This window comes from Lipotes vexillifer, unplaced genomic scaffold (genome assembly GCF_000442215.2).
Source record: "Lipotes vexillifer unplaced genomic scaffold, Lipotes_vexillifer_v1.1 scaffold443, whole genome shotgun sequence".
Classification (NCBI taxonomy): Eukaryota; Metazoa; Chordata; class Mammalia; order Artiodactyla; family Lipotidae; genus Lipotes; species Lipotes vexillifer.
The window spans coordinates 1,311,121-1,317,649 of NW_006779163.1; the positions used below are offsets into that span (position 1 = coordinate 1,311,121).

Below are 6,529 nucleotides of genomic sequence, written 5' to 3' on the forward strand. Positions count from 1 at the left end.
TAAAGGCTGAGTTGGTCCTGCAGTGTGCACTGACCCTGAAAGGACACGTGGGGCCATCAGCTGAGTTCTTAAGGTTGGACCGCTCTCTAGGAATGCTGATAAGAGCAATGAAAAGATAAGGGATCAGTCTCAGAAACCATCCTAGAGATTGTGAACACCTGACCATCAATCATGGAGAGCTTGTGGGAGCCTAAAGACCTTCATTCTCAGGACAATGAAGGCTCAGAAGATCAGGTGCAGGCAGAAGGGCAGCAGAGGGAGGGGCAGGACCTTGCCCGCCTGCTGATGCTGGACAAATCACTTCCCCTCTCATCTTTTTTTTTTTTTGGTGGTATGGGGGCCTCTCACTGTCATGGCCTCTCCCGTCGCGGAGCATAGGCTCCAGACGCGCAGGCCCAGTGGCCATGGCTCATGGGCCCAGCCACTCCGCAGCGTGTGGGATCTTCCCAGACCGGGGCACGAACCCACGTCCCCTGCATCGGCAGGCGGACTCTCAACCACTGCGCCACCAGGGAAGCCCCCATCTTATCTTTCAAGTGAGGTGTTTGGACCAGGCCATCTCCAGGGCTCCTCCCACCCAGCTCTAATATTCTGTGATCTCTCTGAATTGAGAAAGGGATATAATTAAAATATCGATAAATATAAACACAACCAAAGAGCAGCAAGAGCTTCCAGGAGGACTCCTCTGACTTAGGAAGGGGACGAGGGGACACTTCACACACTCAGTGGTTCACTGAACAGTGCAAAACGTCTATTCAACAATCGTACGTGGGTGGGCCAGGACTCTTGGTCATTTACCATGTAGCAAGTCTTCCTTATCTGGGGAACATGTGTTGCTAGGGGTCCTTGGTACTATACGCCTTGGGTCATTCCATTCCCAGGAGACAGAAACAGTGAGGAGGAACAAAATCATGCGGTATTCTTCAGTCGTTTTTTATCATGTTAATGTCTTAAGAATTTTTGCACGATGGCTACATAGAAATCCTTCTAAGAGACAAGAGAAGAGGTAGGCTTTCAGGGTCCCAACTGAGAAGAGAAGATCGCACTTGGACGCCACCACTGTCGAACATCAGGAAGAGGTAGGACACTTTAGTACAAAGAAGCAGTAACCAAGTTGTGTCCACGGAGCTTAACCATAGATGAATCTATTAGTATTAGTATCAGTATTAGTATTACCGCCGTGCCCACCTAAGGAAGAGCAGCTTAGATGGATGAAGGAATTCACCCCAGCAGAGTATTGAGAAACCAGCGTGTCTCAACTAATGTCTGATATTTCTTAATGACATCTTGATTAGCAAAGAAAAAAAGAGACTTTGTTAGAAAATTCTTTGACTTGGTGTCAAAAGTTTAGGACCCCAAGAAACAGTGCCCTGCTCAGGTAGAAAGGAGACAACACAAAAGAGGCCGTTTTTAATGCTGGCGGGACCACAGGTGGAACTAGAGGCTTCAGGAGTGTTCTTTCACATTCCCAAGAATGTATGGAATGCATAGATCCAATTAGCTGTATTTTTCAGTCCTCAACAGGGCTGAGGATATATTGCCCCAGATGACAGCTGCACAGCATAATGAGAAGATGTTCTAGACCCAGGGGTTATGGGATGGGTGGGGAGGGGAAGCTGGTGGTGCCAGAAGGAAGCAGAGCTGAAGTAGAAATGGACAAAAAACTTACTAGAACAGGGACGCAGTGGATTTAAGCCTATCCCATGCAGGAGAGAGTCAACTTGCTGTTTTCCTGAAATATGCTGTTAGACCAGCTTTGACTGTGTACAGTTTGAAGTTTCATGTAAGGTAACCACTGCTAATATATATAATATATGTACACACATATATACACATATATATGCCTAAAACATATATATTCAGGCAAAGATTTATAAATAGTGATGGTCACAGCAATATGATTTACAGCTGGGAGCTAGTGGAGGGAAACAACTGAATGCCATCCATTGGGGATAGCATAAGAGGTTTTTAACCATTCTTGTGTCATGGACTCCTCTGGCAGTTGGTAAAGCATGTGGCATCCTTCTCAGAAAAATATTTTAGGAGCAAAAAATTTAAAAATTGGATTACAAAGGGAACTGATCTATCCATGGACCCCTTCGAGGCCTGTAGCGCCCACATTAAGAACCCCTGGAACTCAAGGATGGCTGACCAGTAGCATGCCATACCACAAAGCCTTTCCACATGATGCTGAAGAAAGACATTTGAGGACTGAAAGATGTTTCTGAGACACCGGTGAGTGAAAAAAAATCACTGAGTACCAGATGGTCATGTGTGGATAGTGTATGTTTAGGATAGAGCTTCCCCAAGTGTAGGCCCCAGAACCGGGAGGGTCAGCAGAACCCGGGCGCTGCTTAGAACGGGGACTCTCAGGCGCTACTCCAGACTTACGGAGACCAAACCTTGGGGATGAGGCCCGGAATCTGTGTTTTCACAAATCTGTAGGTACTTCAAAGACTGAGAGGCACTGTCCTGGGATGTCAACAGTGGTTTTCTCAAGTCGGGGAACTGGGGAGATTTTTCTACTGTTAAAGATGTGTTTTTTCTTTAAAGTTTTTACATGAACATCTATTATTCTTATAATAAGGGGAAAAAGTTACTAAAAAATGGATAAGACAGATTTATTCTATGGTATGTTAGGAATGATTTCCAGACGCAAGTAACAAAATAAAAGCACCACTTGTAAGGAATTTCAAGTTGTCAAATAAATAACCTAAAAATTGAGCAACACAGAGCCTGTGAATTGTGTATATTAAGGCACAGCCAAACGTCAGCATTCAAAGAAGAAATTACTAAGAAATGTATTCGGAATGGATCTGAGGCTAGAAGGCCAGCAGTGAACACAGTTGTTATGCATTTCTGAGCTGCCAGGAAAAAATGAAAAGATTTTAAATCCGCGGCAAAGAAGGACTAAACTAAAATCCCTAGGCATGGATCAGGCAGGATTTGTGTTCAAACTTGGGAAGACACAGGGAAGGGACTTCTGAGAGTCTGCTGTTCCCTCAAGCCTGTTGCTGGTGCAAAATGAATCCATTCTCTGAAAGAAAGATCTTCCTTCCAGTCTGCATGTCCACCTCTATGTAACATGCAGGTACCTCTGTTTCCTCTGGGAGAGGTGATCTCTTATTTCAAAGAAGGGCAGCACAGCAGCCTCACTAAAGTTGAAACTCTGTTGAGGGGGATAAAATAGTTCCTTTACTTTCACAAAAGGTCTACCGACCCATAGCTATACCCAACATCCAGGTGGCTTTCCTCAGCACGCTACGGAGTTGCTGTGAGGCAAGGACAACTTCTGTCTCATTCCATTTTTCTGAGTCACAGGATTGGGTCATGCATGGATCCTAGCTTCCCTAGCTAGTCCCAGAATAGTTGTCCTTGCCTCACAGCCATATTCAGTTATTCTAAGCTCTCCAGACACAGCAGCCTCTCCCTTGCCTCTAGACATTGGATCATGCTTTTCCCACTGCCTGGAAGATTCTCTTTCTTTCCACCTCCTTGCCTACTGGTACACAACAGTCAGGAATCCTCTTGGGAATTACTTCTTCTGTCTTCTTAACATCTCCACGTTCCACAGCTCTCTAACACGGTGCTTATCTGCCTGTTTACAGGTCTGTGTCTCCCCTGGAATGGGTGTTTTTTGAGGGGGAATCTACGGGCAGTAGCCAGTGCAATGCCAGGTACATAGTTGTTTGATATATATTTCTGAATGAATGAATAAGTGAATGAATGAATGAATCAGTGAGGCTCAATTTTTCAGTATAGGAAGAATACCTCCCTGCCCAAGAGGCCTAAACTGAGGCTTTTCTTCATGTCATGATCCAAATCACCCAAGACAAGAGGAAACACTAGCGTCTCCAAGGCAACACCCACAGATGGGAACGTTTAAACTTGCAACAAAGGGTCTTGTATCCACCAGCTCCCCCACTACTGCTTACAGAGGCAGGCCAAGCCCAGGTGCCTGGAAGGCACTGTGCCCAGCGACCCAGCTCCACAGTGAAGTCTCTCCCCTGTAACTCCATTTGGAAGTGAGGGCGAGTTTCAAGCTAGGAAAGGAAATAAATGTGGGTTTTTCACTCATCCCTTGCCCTCTGCAGAAAACCATCTATCGTCCTGTTTCTGTCTCCATCCATTTCTGCCTCGATCTTCTGCCCAGCTGGAACTGGAGGTCTGACCACAAAAGGTCCGATCCATTCCCCGTGGCGCCCCAGGCCCTGCTCCTTCTCAGCCCTTGTTGACTGAGTCAGCTGTAGTCTTGGGGCTGAGAAAAACGAGCAGTGATATCTCTAAATTACACCAAAGTTGGCCTTTTCTGCTTTCGCTCTGTTCCTGTGGCTCCCTTTGAACAGGGCTGTCAGCAGAGATACTGACAAAAAAACATGTGGTCTGAAGGGAGAAAGTAGCTTTCTTTACAGCAAAGAGAGCCGTTTTCTGCTTGTCAACACGTGGTCTACTCTTTAAGCTAAGACACGACCTCTGGCCTCGACTCAGTGTGCAAACACACACATCAAATAAACATTTGTGCGGTTAACCCTCATTTCTCCGCACTTCACAGAGAATTTTACCTCTACCTTTCTCATTTTCCAGGTAGAACTGGGACAACTGTCACAGAATTTGTCAGCCTCGGGAAACTGACTCAGGGAACTTTTGTGCAAAAGAGGAGAGGCGTGGAGGAGCGCAAAGGGCACAGGCTCAAGGTCTGCGTCTACTCTGCACTGGCTGTGGGGCCTTACACAAGTTCCTTCGTGCACTTCAAGGAGCAAAGCTGTCCAGAAGCGACCCCCGGTGCCCACTCTGGACAAGCAACAGGCTAAAGTCTGGGATGGGTGGCTAATTGGGCAAGCCACTTCCCCAACTGGAGGTTGCACTCCAGCACTACTCCACATGGGGCCAGTGTATCCTGACCCTATCCAGGGTCACATTCTACAGGCCCAAGGTCACTGGTATGCTGGAGCCAGCTCCTACTGCTTTGTGGAAGCCAAGTGTTAAATACTGTTAAATAAATTACAAGTTGGCAGCTTGTAATTTGCCACTGCGGAGGTATTTACACCAGAGAGAGCATCAAACACTACAAACCAGGGCTCCCCTTGTCCCCAGGAGCCAGTTTACTAGTATACCACTGCCCCAGGCATCTGGCTTTGGACATCTGGAATCTCAGATGACTCCTATAAACCTGGGTACCTGCACTGAGGCTGCCAGATACCCTCAGAAGTCTGATTACCTGTCCACTGGCCAGCTAAGAAGGGAGAACCATGGGAGCAGAGTGTCTTTTCTGGCAAACCTATCCAGTGTGCTCAGCTGTCTGCACAGGCCCTAGCATCTCTCTCTGCAGGATGCTGGGGAATGGGGAGCAGTGCTTCTCATCTTTGGCTGACCCCTGGCTCGTATGTGTCCTTTCCTCTGCTTCCAAACAGCCTATTCCTTAACCCATGCCATGTGCTATTTTAAAATCCATCCAGAGCCCTAGTACATGGCAGATGGCAATGGTGCAGGAACTCAACTTACATGACTCAGTCTGTACCACAAGTAGACTACAAGTCTTGCATGGTGCTTGGCCTCAGTTTCCTCAATGGTACAACAGGGACATAAGATTGGTTGCTGAGGGCACGTGTGGTTTCTGCATGTGAGCGTGCTATGCAAACAGCAAAGACCCACGGAAACTAAACATTCGCGTATGTTACGGTGCAGAAATCATTGAAGACTCCTAGGGTTCAGTACTGCCACTCTTTCACCTGTGTTACCTTGGGCAAGGTACTTAACTTCTCTCAATTTCGATTTCTCCACCTGAGAAATGGGTGTAGTACCGTATAGGGTTGTTATAAGACCTGCACAGGACAACAATGACAGCCATGTTTGGCTTAGATCCTGATACTCATCTGATGTGGAAGACTCTAGCTGAATTTGAAAATTCCTCAATTCTCCCACTTCTAGGGTGCTAACTCAAGCTGAAATGCCAGATCCTTTAACGTTCTCGAATAATTAAACATAAGTTCGGTCTGAGGCCAAAAGTACATAATAATAAAGCCCTAGGAAACTTTCACATCGAGAACTGCAGGGTGATAAACTCAGGGCTAAAAATATTGCTTCCTCTATAGGCTAAGATGTATTTATTCGCTGGATGTATATCATGGAGGGCATTTTTGCCTATATATGATTTGGCAAAGAACCAAAACAACTCAATTATGTTTTATCATTAATTAAACTTTGCAGAAAGAGGGTAACACTTGCTAATGGTGAATATAACCTTTCATTAGACTTAGTCAAAATAAGTTAGAATTAACTCTGCTCCGTTGTGAATAGAAGTTTTGAGCTTTTTATTTGAGTAGATTTAAAATGTCATTGCATGTATGAGCAAATGCAGAAATAGAGTCACTGTCTTTTCTCACTCTGTCTTTCTGCCTCTTTTTTTTTCTCTCTCTCCCCTTCTCACTTAACCCCTCCCTCTGTCTCTCTCTCCCTCCCCCTTTACACACACACACACACACACACACACACACACACACACACACACACACACACACAAAACCCAACA

The 6,529-nt window shown here is 45.9% G+C and overlaps 1 protein-coding gene across 3 annotated transcripts in view; it reads right to left on the reverse strand.

The window, feature by feature from the left end:
* Nucleotides 1-6,529, reverse strand: part of CDH13 (cadherin 13) — a 1,035,770-nt gene that overhangs the window by 554,978 nt on the left and 474,263 nt on the right. The window lies entirely within an intron of this gene.